The sequence below is a fragment of the Diabrotica virgifera genome, chromosome 2 (genome assembly GCF_917563875.1).
Source record: "Diabrotica virgifera virgifera chromosome 2, PGI_DIABVI_V3a".
Lineage (NCBI taxonomy): Eukaryota > Metazoa > Arthropoda > Insecta > Coleoptera > Chrysomelidae > Diabrotica > Diabrotica virgifera.
Window position 1 is genome coordinate 46,009,535 of NC_065444.1, and position 15,206 is coordinate 46,024,740.

The 15,206-nt window shown below is 30.6% G+C and overlaps 1 protein-coding gene across 1 annotated transcript in view; it reads left to right on the forward strand.

Annotated features, from left to right (window-relative positions):
• Positions 1–15,206, forward strand: part of LOC114339478 (mesoderm induction early response protein 1) — a 71,068-nt gene that overhangs the window by 8,759 nt on the left and 47,103 nt on the right. The window lies entirely within an intron of this gene.

Here is a 15,206-nt window from a genome sequence, read left to right on the forward strand (position 1 = left end):
AAGACAGAACTAGTTTTCAATCGGTTGACCGATCATCATCAGTGCAATCCTAAAATGTGTACAACCAGATAAAATGATGCAAAGTATTTGAAATGTTGACTAAGGTTAAAAAATTTTTATAGGTTATACTCACTTAGAATCTACATGCAAGCCACCAAAGTAAAAATAACAGGGTAAAAACCCTTTACAATTGATCCGTCATCGGAACATATGACTAAGATGTGAATTATAACATGGATGATTAAGATATCCAATGTTTTTCGCCCGAGGTATCAATGAGCTCTATCTGACAAGTTCACATCATGACTGTATGGAAGCAAGTGATTTTGATAACGGAAATTCTGAATGGTGACATGACAAGAATGACAGTTCCACAGGAAGTTATAATTTCCCTGTTGTTTTGTGGCATTTATTGTAAAATTTGTTAAATTAATAACAATAAAAACAGTCGTTCCCACTGTGGTAGATAGTCTGTAAAAATGGAAATAGACTTGATGTAAATGTTAAAATATTGTAATGGAGGAAGTAGGCAAACCACATTACACATAATACAGACAACTTAATAAACGTTATCAAACCCTTTATATGTGATATCTAGGGCTTAGAAAAGCAGTTGTGTGTTTATTTAAAAGTTATCAATTATATTAGAATAATTGGACGTTGTTATAGTATGTGGAAGTACCATAAAAATCACTGTGTGGGTGACAAAGGTTTTTGAACCTTTGTCACCCACACAGTGATTTTTATGGTACTTCCACATACTATAACAACGTCCAATTATTCTAATATAATTGATAACTTTTAAATAAACACACAACTGCTTTTCTAAGCCCTAGATATCACATATAAAGGGTTTGATAACGTTTATTAAGTTGTCTGTATTATGTGTAATGTGGTTTGCCTACTTCCTCCATTACAATATTTTAACATTTACATCAAGTCTATTTCCATTTTTACAGACTATCTACCACAGTGGGAACGACTGTTTTTATTGTTATTAATTTAACAAATTTTACAATAAATGCCACAAAACAACAGGGAAATTATAACTTCCTGTGGAACTGTCATTCTTGTCATGTCACCATTCAGAATTTCCGTTATCAAAATCACTTGCTTCCATACAGTCATGATGTGAACTTGTCAGATAGAGCTCATTGATACCTCGGGCGAAAAACATTGGATATCTTAATCATCCATGTTATAATTCACATCTTAGTCATATGTTCCGATGACGGATCAATTGTAAAGGGTTTTTACCCTGTTATTTTTACTTTGGTGGCTTGCATGTAGATTCTAAGTGAGTATAACCTATAAAAATTTTTTAACCTTAGTCAACATTTCAAATACTTTGCATCATTTTATCTGGTTGTACACATTTTAGGATTGCACTGATGATGATCGGTCAACCGATTGAAAACTAGTTCTGTCTTTGATGTAGCCCTGTATAGGGATTTTAATAAATATACCTTTTATAAAGGATTTTATGTTTTTGTAATGGTATACAGCCAACTACAGGAAATTTTTCCTCGTGGATTTATTTAAAAAGTATTAGTGATAAGAGAAATCTTAGAGAGTAAAAAAATGTAGGTTTTGCTATTATAAATATGCTAGTTTCATTTTGTTTCTCCGTAAGACAAAAATTGGTTAAGATATGGCTGTTAAAAATTTGCATACATTAGTGATTAGTGACTCATTCAAGCCTTCTCAATTATAACCCTTTCAAACATAAACACTTTAACCGGTGAGACTGATAGATCATATAAAAAATAGATAGATAAGTAAATTGTTTGTAAAGCGGTAGCGATTAATTTCATTTGGGGAGCTAAGCACGGTGAGATTTTCATGATTTTTTACAAAAAAAAGAGGGCCGACTTTATTTTAAGCGTAACTCGCTTATTTCTAATGCTAAAACTTTTGTTAACAATTAAAACAAAGCTTTTTATAAACACTTTAAAAAAGTTTAAATGGGTTTTTCCCGAAAAGTGCTTAATTTTTCGGTGATTTCACCTTGAAATATTCGATTTGGAATTAGACGAATAAGAACGTATTTTTCATGAGCTACAACTTTGTTTTTATTTGATTGATAGACTTTACTGATACACCATTTTTTTGGGTTTTTTATAAGCTACACTTTTGCTAAGGATATTTTTTTGATAAAATATTTACTTTTTGAGTTATTTGCGAAAAATCGTCTGAAAACGTAGTTTTTTGTAGAAAAATCAACATTTTCAATGGCAAATAACTCGAAAAGTATTGACTTAAGTAAAAAACTCTATAGAACAAAAGTTGCTTAAAATCAGTCAATTTATCCATTTCCGGTCTTATCTTGAACGTATGTTTTTTCACCCCCGAGAAGGGGTGACTGTCACCCTCCAAGTAAAAGCAACCAACGGCACAATTTCAACTTTGAAATGGAGGGTAAGTAGAACCTAAATCCAAATTTTCATGCAATTCGGAGTTGCCCCTGAAAATTACACGGTATCGCCGAATTTCCCGTTCATTAACTGGGCTAAAAGTGATACACGCAAGTCTAGCATAGTCCATCATCTTTATTTTGAATGGAACACCCTGTATATAATATACATAAGACACCATACACAATGGTTATTGATAAATATATAGAAGATGATAAAAATATTTTAAAGTCAAATAGATCAAAGTCAAAAAGAAATTCTGACAATAACCAAATACAAAAAGAAAAAATGGATGATGGAGGAAATCTTACATTTAATGGAAGGAAGATATAAATATAAAAATAAAGTCAGATATACAAAAAAGTGGATAAACCAATAAAATACAAAATTCTTCTTCTTCTTCTTTTTGTATAGACATGACTCTGTCTGTTTTTTCAATGTGCCTCTAGTAAGTTGTCGTTCCATCGTCTTCGTGGTCTTTCCAATGATCGTCTTCATATTGGGGAACCGTCTCTCGCTGTCCTGACTACCCTATTTGTTGTCACTCTTATGTGGTCATTCCATTCTATTCTTCTGTTTCTTACCCAGTTATTAATGTTATCCAACTTGCATCTCCGTCGTATATCTGTACTTCTAGCTCTGTCCCATAGAGTCTTACCATCGATTTTTCGAAGGGTTTTCATCTCCGCTGTTTCGAGCCATCTTTGTGTCCTCTCTGTGTCGGGTCGTGCTTCTGCCGCGTATGTCATTATTGGTCGGATGACTGTTTTGTAAATTCTCCCTTTCATTTCTTTTCCGATATTTTTATTTCTCCATATTGTGTCATTCAGGCAATCTGCGGCCCTGTTTGCTCTATTCACTTGATCTTCCACTTCTGTTTTGGGCCTTCCGTAGCTAGATAGTGTGATGCCTAGGTATTTAAACTCCATCACTTGTTCGATTATCTGACCTTCCAGCTCCAATTTACATCTTATTGGATCTGCTGTTATAACCATGCATTTTGTCTTTTTTGAGGAAATTAACATATTAAATTTTCTGGCGATTATGTTAATTGGTGCAGCATACGTTGTAAATAATCTTCAGTTTGAGAGATTAGTATTGCATCGTCCGCAGAGCAGATTATTTTAAGTTGTTTTTCTCCCATTTGGTATCCTTTTTAGTTCTTACTTTTTTATTATTTCGTCCATGATCAGGTTGGACAATAAAGGACTCAAGGAATCCCCCTGTCTTATCCCATTGCCGGCTTCAATCGGGTTAGTTAGTTCATCTTCCACTTTTACTGTGTTGTTCCGGTAGATGTTTTCTATCGTTTTAATTATTGGAAGGAAGGTGTAAGGTGGAAGGAGGAAGATGTAAATATAGAAATAAAGGTAGTCAGATATACAAAAAAGTGGATAAGCCAATAAAATACAAAACTAAACAAGCTAAAGAAGAATAGTTAAATGAACAGGGCGCATAAATCGGATAATATCAGTAAAGACATAATAAAATAAAGAATTAACTCATTACAATAGAAAAGAAAACGAGAGTACTGAAAGATACAAGTGAGAAGCTAGTGTTGAATACTAACGAAAAATTAAAGAGATGGACAGAATACATCAGTGCGTGGTTCAAAGACCGTTGAACAGAACACATGAACGTAGAAGTAGAAAATATCATCATCATCATCATTTGGCTCTACAACTATATGTGAGTCTTGGCCGCGTTTACTATTTCCCTCCATTGTTGTCGGTCCTGAGCAGCTATTTCCCATTGATGTACTCCCATTTTATGTAGATCACTGGCCACTGCGTCCTTCCATCTCTTTCTTGGGCGACCAACTGACCTTTTGCCATCGGGCCTTTCCCAGAATGTGGCGTTCAGAAGTCTTTCGTGACTCGATCTTAGCACGTGACCCGCCCATCATATTCGATTTGCTTTAATGTAGCGTACTATGTTTTCATGTCCATATATTGTCTGGAGTTCATCATTGTGTCTTCTTCTCCATTCTCCTGTTGTCTCTTCTCTGCAAGGCCCATAGATAGTCCTCAGTATCTTTCTTTCAATTACCAGTAATTTTGTCGTTTCCCGCTGGTTCAGAGTCTATGTTTCGCTTCCATACGTTATTGTGGGACGAATTATTGTCTTATATACTCTTATTTTTGCTGGTCTTGAGAGTATTTTTGATTTAAGTAGGGTCATTAATGAGTAATATGCCCTGTTTTTCCTGCAATGATCCTGGCTGCCACGTCCTTTTCGTATTTATTTTCAGATGTTATGATCGCTCCCAGTTACTTAACTTCTTTGACGACTTAAAAAGTTGTATACATTAATTGTTGCGTTTTGTCTAACCCTTGGTCTTAGGTTCTTCGTAACCACCATGTACTTGGTCTTGTCCTCGTTGACCTTAAGACCAAGTTCCTTGGCTCCGTTCTCGAATGGGGTGAAAACTACTTTTGCATCTCTGGTGGATTGTGCAATTGTGTCCACGTCATCCGCAAAGGCCAATAGTATTTTTGATCCTTGGGCGGCAAATCCGTTTGTTAGTTGTGGCTGAGCCTTCCTTACTGCATGTTCCACTGCGAAGTTAAACAGCAGGGGGGCGAGAAGATCTCCTTGTCTAAGCCCGGTGTCAATGAGGAATTCCTCCGACGTGGTGCTGCCAATTCTGATTCGTGTAGAAGCGTTCTCCTTGCTCACCTGTGCTAATCGTTCCAGCTTTCCATGTACTCCCATTTCTACCATAGTCTCCCACAATGCTTCTCTGCTAACAGAATCGTAAGCTTGTTTAAAGAAGCTTGTTTAAAGAAGAGGTAGAAAATATGGCGGTTTTAAAGATACTAAAAGATGAAGTTGAAACGGCATTAAAAACCGCATAAATGGCAAAGCAGGAGATCCAGACCAAATCCCATTAGAAAGCTTAAAATGCATAAATGATTATGCACTAAAGAGGTATTATGATAACAACAAAAAAAAACAAATATACAAAGAATCATACATTTGAGAGATTTGCCGATAGAAAGGGTTCATAAATACAAATACCTGGGAACGTGAACTTCAGTAAATAATGATTAAACCGCAGAAATAAGGGCCATCGTATAAATAGCAAGAAATGGATTTGTAAAAAATGAAAACAATTCTCTGAAATAAGCAAGGTCCAGCTTGAAAGCTGGACATTGAAGCAAGGACACATAAATAAGCTTAAGTCATTTGAATCATTTGAAATGTGGTGTTACTGAAGGATGCTTAGAATAGAGGGGATACAGAGAAAACGTACACGGAAGTTTTGCGAGAAATGGGCAAACAATACGAAATAATAAACACTATAAAAATAAGCAAGTTTAAATATTTTGGACTCGTAATGAGGGGACAGCGATACGAAATGCTTAATAAAACTAAATTTAAGTAAAATACCCTTATTTTCATGATTTCTTGACTCTTTGTATTTTATTAAGAATTAAGTGACCCATTTATTATCAATTGAAGTATTTCTTTACAGTTACCACTCTAATAATTGTTATTCTAATTCGATGCAGTGGTTAAGTCATTTCGAATAGCCTTAGCCCAGCACATAGATAACTATTTATCTATATGCTGAAGACAATTAATAATAAAATCATGCTTTATCCATTTCAGGTCAATAATCCGTGGGCGTATTCTCTACCATACTCGTACTCATGTCCTAATCGCATATGTTCGATCTGAATTGTATTCTTAATAGCTTTATTAAGTTATTGACAGCGTGTCTTTGAAAAATTCATTTATAAAGAGAGATATTGTTATGGTCAGACAGTCGACACTTTCAGATCAGATATATTCGAGTTAATTAGGTGCACTGCCACTGTCACTTGACATTCTTTTAAGATTTATCACACTTTAATATCTGGCTGCATGTTAGGTCCGAACTGAAGGGACAGATAGGGTTGGTTGGTTGGCGACGCATTTATTTTATGAACCAAAACAAAAACGAAATTATATTTTGATAAAATAAGACTATAATAAACGCTTTTAATATTGAAATTGTACTCATCTTGTATCAAAGATGAACATTGTACCAAAAGAATAATTTGTAAATGTTGAAGCCAACAGTTAGTAGTTAAACTAAAAAAAAATAGGTATGTGTTTTTTATGCGTAGGTATCCAATTTAGAGTTATTGTTTGTTTATTATATCTGTGTCTAGATCGATTTTCAATTTTTTTTAAAATTACTTGAAAATAATTAACACTTACGGGAAGAAAGTTAGAAAGTTAGAAGGAAGTGTTTTATTATGTAAAAAATATTTTAGTTTATGCTTGTTTTGTCATGTTATGCCAGAAAAACTCTATTGGTAAATACAGGGTGCGCCAAACCTCAGGTTTTCTTTGATTACGGCTAAACTATGGGATATACAAAAAAATGTTTTTAACAAAACTAATGTATATCAAAACCGTCTATAATTTAAAATTATTTTCGATTATACAGGGTGAGTCAAAACGACGGTATGAACGAAAGTTGTATTTTTTTAAATAGAACACCCTATATATTAAATCATTTTTGAATATAGTTTTTAAAAATATCAAAAATTTGTATAAGGTTTTATAGGCCTAAAGTTAATAATTTTCGAAATAGTTACATTTTTATTGAGAAAAATGGTAATATATATAGGGCTGTGGATTATGTTTCCAAGGTAATAAAAATTTAAGTGGTGGGTCAAAGTTTTTATATTATAGTGTCATTTTTATATAATTTAATATCTTTTACTTATAGCCATAAAATATACAGTGTGATCACTATTTGCAAATTCAAAATTTTCTCATTTTTTTTAAATGGAACACCCTGTTTATTGGTATTGCAGTTTGTAGTAAATATTACAACCTTTCTTTTGGTATAAGGTTGTATGTACATAGCATGTTTGGTTTTGTAAATATTTAAAAAAGGACTATGGATTTTCCTTTTGCGGATATTTTATATCCGCGTTAATTTTAGTTAAATTATTTTGCAAAAAAAAATTATAATGTGATTTTAGAAACATACACTAAAATATCAAAGATGAAAATAAAAACGTAATTAAAGATTAAAATAAAACGTATGCAAGTGCAACTTAATTGAATTTAATAACTTTAAAATTATGTTACAAACAATTTTTTACCATACTAATAAGTAATTAATATGGATAAATTAATTATTAAATTAAACAACCAATTTTAAAATCTACTCTAGAAATTTTTCTACCCTAGTAACTTTATTGTACCCAATTTTGTTAGTTAAATTGTATTTACGATTAAGATCAGTTAATAACTTTTTAATTTACCTACATCTTGAGAACTTATAAAGTATGCTTTGAAACAAATGAACGTTATAGAAGTATATTATGAAGTAAATAGTATCTATGTAGTCGTGTTAAACAAGCTGGTAATAATTTCTAATGGTTTCGCCCAAAACAAATGTCATATCCATCAATTGTTCGGTTGAAAAATTAAAATTTAAAGTATAAAAAATTGTTACAAAAATTTCAACTACAAATGTATTACCAGCTTTTGTGACACCAGTTAATACTATTTATATTAATAAATAATTTGGCTAATACATTTAACATTCATTTGTTTCAAAGCATACTTTATAATTATGTTCTCAAGATGCAACAGGTAAATTAAAAGTTTAGCTGATCTTACTCGTAAATACAATATAACTAACAATTAATTTGTTACAGGAAAGTTGCTGTGGTAGAAAAATTACTAGGGTAGATATCAAATTTGGTTGTTTATTTAATTTAGTAACTAATTTATGCATTCATTAGTATGGTAAAATATTTTTTGTAAAATAATTTTAAGTTAGATATTAAATTCAATTGAATGGTACTAGTATACGATTTATTTTAATCTTATTAATTACGTTTTTATTTTCATATTTGATATTTTGATGTATGTTTCTAAAACCATATTATAACTATTTTTTTGCAAAAAAATTATTCAATAAAAAATCCGCAAAAACCTAAAATCTATAGTTTTTTTTTAAATATCTACAAAACAAAACATGATAGGTACATACAACCTTGTACCAAAAGAAAGGTTGTAATATTTACTACAAAAGGCAATACTAATATACAGGGTGTCCCATTAAAAAAAATGAGAACATTTTGTATTTGCAAATAGTGATCACACTGCATATTTTATGGCTATATGTCAACTATGTTAATTTATTTAAAAATAACAGTACACTAAAAAACTTTGACATTTAAATTCTTTTAAATTTTTATTACTTTGAAAGCCTAATTCACAGCCCTTTGAATATTACCATTTTTCTTAATAAAAGTGTAAATATTTCGAAAATTGTTAACTTTAGCCCTATAATACCTTATATAAATTCTTAATATTTCTAAAAAATATATTCAAAAATGATCTAATATAGTGTGTTCCATTTAAAAAAGAGAACTTTGGTTCGTACCGTCGTTCTGACTCACCCTGTATAATCGAAAATAATTTTAAATTATAAAGGGCTTCGATATACATTAATTTTGTTAAAAACATTTTTTTGTATATCCCATAATTTAGCCGTAATCAAAGAAAACCAGAGGTTTGGCGCACCCTGTATATCTGCAAATAATTACCGTTACAATTAAGGCACATATTCCTTTGTTTCACCAACCGATGTATGCCCTGCTTAAAGAATTCTTGTGGCTCTTACCTGAAGAATTGGGATATCCTTTTAAGGCATTTTGTACTTCTTCATATGATTGAAAACGATTATTATTTAACGACTGTGTTAGTGGCCCAAAGATGTGAAAATCTCAAGTAGATAAATCTAAACTAATAATTACACTTTTATAAAAAATAACTTTTTTATAATAAAACCTTTTTATTATTTATAGGAAAGAATATAAAATAATTTAACGATAAACGATTTAACGATAAAATGCTTAAGATTCCAAAAATTACACTCTAATAAAAAAGTACCTTTTATAATATCACGGTTTTGTTATTGTACATATGTAGGACACAACATGTTTGGAAAGAATAATTAACTTATAAAATATGAATTTTTAGTAGGTGTATTAACTGTTATTTATAATTATGATTCCAAAAATTACACTAGTATAAAATAGTATTTTTAATAATACCACGGTTGTTTAAAATGGTATATATAATTTTAAGTATATAAACTTTTATTTATTTATTAAAACAATTAAAAAAATATACGCAACAGCCGGGTTCCAACTGGGGACCTCTCGATCTGCAGTCTAATGCCACTGAGGCACCATCAATTTGTAGATATCGATTTATTAACGTACTTTAAAATGTCATTGCATTAGTCACATTTTTAAAATAGTTTGAAATTTAAAAAAAATCTATTTATCCATACAGTGTGATTGGTCAGTGGGGTAAAGCTTTGTAGATCCGTTACAAGTAATAGATAGTAATAAAAGTTAATAATAAAAATTGTGGCCAACTTTGATTACAGATTGATAATCAGTAATCGTAAATTGTAAGTTTTAGACAATTATTCAGTCATGGCTTACTTAAAATTTGAAAAGATTTAGACCCGTAATTATTAATAATTTTGCTCTGAAAAATGAAAATATCTCGAAAACTAATAAATTTACACATAGGGAATGTTATACAAAAATTATAGTATGGTAATGGTACTTTTCGATAATGATATAAAATATAGGGCGTTCTATTTAAAATTACTGAGAAAATAATGTACTTGCGTTTTGACTCACCCTGTATTCAATATAAAGAAAATCAGCAATTTACGAAAATTTTGACAATAAATAAAAAAATATGACGTCAATAAACCATTGACCTTGTGCTTGCTTTTATTTATACAGGTAGTTAAACTTGTTACGATTTTCATATAAAATTGGTTATACCTTTGTAAATACCCCGTATAACATACCAAACCTTTATATTTTTGTAATCGAAAAGTTACGAAGATTTCGAACATAAAATAAAATACAGGGTGTTCTATTTAAAAAAACATAAGTTTGGTCTGCCACTATGTTATCGAACACCCTGTAACATTCTAACTAATTTTGTAATGTGAAGCTTAAATTTCGCTACAATTTTTGTGATTAAGTTTTATCGCTATCTATTACTATAACGGATCTACGGAGCTTTACCCTACTAATTAATCACCCTGTATAATAGCAGTTAAATATTGCATTGTTAGCTAGTTCTAAGCTATCCTGAAAATTTCAGGTGTCTAGGTAGCCTAGAACTATTTTTAAAATGGATTACAAAATTTGCGGAGTCCGTGATACCAACCAAGCCAAGTATATAAAAAGGTTTTAAAATGAGGATATCCTTTATTTCTTTCGTGTTACTCCATTGCTTTGGAAACGTTGGGCCGAGCATTGTCATGCAGAATAATGACAATACTGAATGACAATACTGTCAACACTTGAGAGTTTTCCTGGAAGATTTCGCTTTATTACTAGATGGAGCTTGTTGAAAGTTTTGTTCTACAGGTTTGTGTTGATATGCAATATTATCTTGCCTGCAGAAGATTGAACTTTAACACATAAACCGCCACATTAACTTTTTTGTTTTGCCTTCAAGATCCACGTTCGCAATATCAATGTTAGTGTGAATTATATTTAACTCACATAATGCCTGGTCCGAACAGGGTGTAAGCTAAATACAACTCACGTGGTATTTAATTTGTTAAACTTCATTGGTGGCGGATAATTTGCGTGTTTTCATTGCATCCCCAGTTACCCCAGTATTCCTCGTCAGTAATTATTGACGAAAGAGAGTCATTACCGTTTTGCCTGTATTCCCTAAGATGTTGCAAAGATAAATCCAGTCACAAGTTTTTTTTGTCCCCTGACAAAAAACGAGGAACCCATTGCACACAAAGTTTACTGCAACCTAGTTTGCAACTATACTATTGCATCTAGTTTGCAACTATACTGTATATATTGATACACCTACAGATGCTCACACCAATATTTACTGAAATTGATCCGATTTAAATTCGACGATGTTCTCTAATCAATTTTCCATATATGCCAGATTCCTGCCTGTTGATGCAGCTGGTCGCGGCTTATCATTAGTCTTCTCTCGTCCGATATTTAGACCGATTTTGAACAACAGACGCCATTTTTAAGACACAATACTTAAAATTGCAGTCAAATACAAATGATAGGAACTGATCAGGGTGACGTTTACAAATATAAATATAACATTGCATAACGTCAGCTGACAGTTGATTACAATTATTTACAAGGTTAACCTGACCAAAGACGTCTTCAGTAACTTTTCTTCTCAATTGTTTTAAGCAAAATAAACTATTTGTACATTAGGGGAGTGCAATTAGAACGAAAAGTTACAATGTTTCGGAAAAAATCATACAATGTTATATTTTTCTAAAAATTTTTTTGTTAGTTTATAAATAAGTTAAAGTAAAAAGTTCTACTCACAAATTTCGCCGCTAATTGTTTATTAATTGTTTAAACAATAACAATTGTTTTGTATAAATAATGTTAAGAATATGGGTGAATTCAACATTTTATTTTGATAAAAAATGTTTTTATTTTAGTTTTGATTATGCTGAACCCGAATCTGACATTACAATTTGCAAATTCAAAATGGCGGATTCAAAATGGCGGATTTTTTCCTAAAAATCCTTAAAAAGTAGTTGTAAAATCCGAATTTTTTTTATAAAACGTGTTTGTTTACATATATGTGGATATTTTTGAGAGGTTGCTGAACCTGAATCAAATTTTGATAATTTAAATTATAAAATGGCCGATTCAAAATGGCGGATAACTTAAAAAATAGTTGTAAAATCATAATTTCTTTACAGAATGTATTTATTTCAACATATATTTATTTTTGAGAGCTTTGATAAACCTAACTTAAATGTTAACATTGTAAACTATAAAATGGCGGATCCAAAATGCGGATTTTCTAAAAAGAACATAAAAAAGAACATTTTTCTAAAACATTTATTGCCTTTATTTGTAACAGGTTGTTGAATCTGAATTAAAGATTAAAAATTTAAATTTCAAAATGGCGGATCCAAAATGGCGGTAATTTAAATGAAAAACAAGTAGAATCCAATCAAACAAATATGGAATTTCATTCTTAAAAAAAAGATGAACAAATAGTTTTCACAATAATATTAAAAATTAAAATGTATTAGAAAGTATATTAAAAAAAAAACAAATTTTCGATTAGAAGGATATAATTACATATTGGAACATAGTTTTTAATTCCAAACAACTTTTCTTTATAAAAATTTTCGATATTGTGAAATATAAAGGTACTTTACTCTTGAGTGAAATTCATATTTTTTGAGATACCTCGTACAAAATTAACAAAATTTGATATTTGATGGTTGCATCTTATGTTATATACGATGCAGAGTATTTTATAAAGAATAACTTTTTTTCGTAAAACTGATATTAAAAAAGTTAACAATAGGTTCCAAGTTACGCAGACATACTGTATAAGAGCTAAAAAAAATTTTTTGTGTTGAACATTTATTATTGTTGAAGCTTATTATTAAATGTATTTTAGGTAAGTTTTACAGAAAAAAGTTTTGATCACTCTGTATATACATTTTTTCAGCTGGTAATTTTCGGTTTTTGTATTACATTTTTGTTATCTTTCTTAGTTTTCTCAAAAAGAAATTGTTGATTTCATTTTTAAACTTAAATTATTAGTGTTTTTTAAAGATTACATCCCAAGCTTTAAAGAAATAGCAAAAAAATTTTATTATATTTATTCAAACTTGAGTAATACGGTCTTAAAATGGTGGGAATTCTGTAAAACTACGAAGTTTTCAAAAATTACATTTTTTGAGACATCGTATTATTTGAATTAAATTTTTGAGATTTTTTTTAATGAAACATCGTTTAGTAAGATGATTGAGAGGTAAGTTGTTCAAATTTGAGAGTTTTATAAGTAAAATTGTATTAGTTACACATTTTTAAATCATTTTTAAATAAAATTCATGTAAGGCCCACTTTCCGCCCACATCATACTTATGTCCATAAATTTTATTTCTTTTTATTACAACCATAAGATAGCTTATTTCTTCTTCATTCATGTACAATTTATAAAATTTCTTTTGATCCATTAGTTAAAGAATTACATTAAAAAAACTCAACCGTGCACTTCTTCCAACGCTAGTTTACAGTGCGCCAATGTGTGTGAGAAGGGTGACTTTAGCGTTATAAATAAAAAATTACAGAAGCTAGAGATTTAATTTTAGAAAAATCTTTATATAAGGTTTTTTTTTGTAAAATTTTCTGTATTTTTTAATGGTCTAGTCAGTTTTTTTCTAGAAATTATATTTTCGGAATTATTTAAAAAAACATTTAACTTCGCTGTTCATTTGTTTAATAAAAAATGAAGCACCCACTTCTCGAGTAGAACTTTTTGATATGTTGTTTATTAAACATTTCTTAATGACATTACAAAAAGTTTTATCTTGTTTGATTTTTTCCGAAGTGAAAATCTAAATGCACTCCCCTACATGGCAACTAGCTCTAAATACATCTTGTTTTTCATCTTGATATTGACTATATTCAAACTCTATCTTACTACCCTACCATAAACTCTGCTCAGCGTGTTTGATACTGAAACTCTTCTGTAATTTTCGGCATTTCCTTTTCTTGTGGATGGTTGTATTTCTTGTAAATATAAAAGAAGCCGTTTTCTATCCTCTTAGCAGTGGGGGTCCAGTCAGGAATGCCTGAAGGAGGAAACTTCATAATTCGAAGACTTTTGTTATCATCTAAAAAACTTTAGAATACTCACCGCTTTCTTCAAAGTTTCCACGTCAGTATTTACAGGTTCTCCTCTACTTCTAAACCTAAAAGAATAATATCATTTTCCAAATTATCTCTGTTCTTCTGTCAATGAGTTTTTGTAGACGCCTGTATACATTTGTGACTGTATACAGTTCATAGTTACTTTTTCTTTATATTTTTTTACGGAATTTTATAAGTTGTCAATCCAATGTACCGGGTGTCCCAATAAGAATGGCCCTCGGCCATATCTCAGGAACAGCTTATAGTACAGCTTTGAGAAAAAATATTTATAACAAAAGTTGCCTTGGGAAAAGCCTGGAAATTCTTTTCATAATTGTAGGTCCACCGCTAGAGGGCGTAATTTAATATCAAAAATTAAAAAATCGAAAATTTACAAAATTTACCTAATGAAAGGGCATTGAAAATCCAATCATCGTATTGTTCATAAAATTCTGCGCATATTTGATTTCACAAGTTTAAGTCTACCTTTGCAGATAAGAGGTGGGGGTGAGTGGGAACCTTCTTATGAAAAAATGGCTGTAAGTCCGGTTCTGCTAAATCAAATTTTGCATACTTGGTCTTGTTGAAAATAGTTCTTTTTCGTCAATGTAAAAGTATTATTTTCGAAATAGCCTAATAAGTAAGGTGCCAGCTAGTAGGAGTTATTTAATTATTTTCTGAAATCTAGTTTTCATTGGAGAATATTAAATAGAAGTATGCATTTATAACCCTGTATTACAAAATTAGACCAAATTAGCAACATAATACCGAAAACCTCATGTCAATACATTTTCGTTATCTCGAGATATCTTAAGAAACATGTAAATTTTAAACAACTGTTAATGTCACCGGTAAACGAAGTTAAGGAAAAGTAGTGTGCTATGGAAAAAACTAAGAAACATTTTCCAGATGTAAACGTATATAATTAATTAAAACAACAATAAGACAAACAACACTATAAAATATAACAAAAAAATAAAAGCAACTACATACTTATTTAGTGACGACCCAAACGTTCAAATTGTTGCCCATCATTTTCGATGCAAGTATTTACCCTTTCAAGAGTAGATTG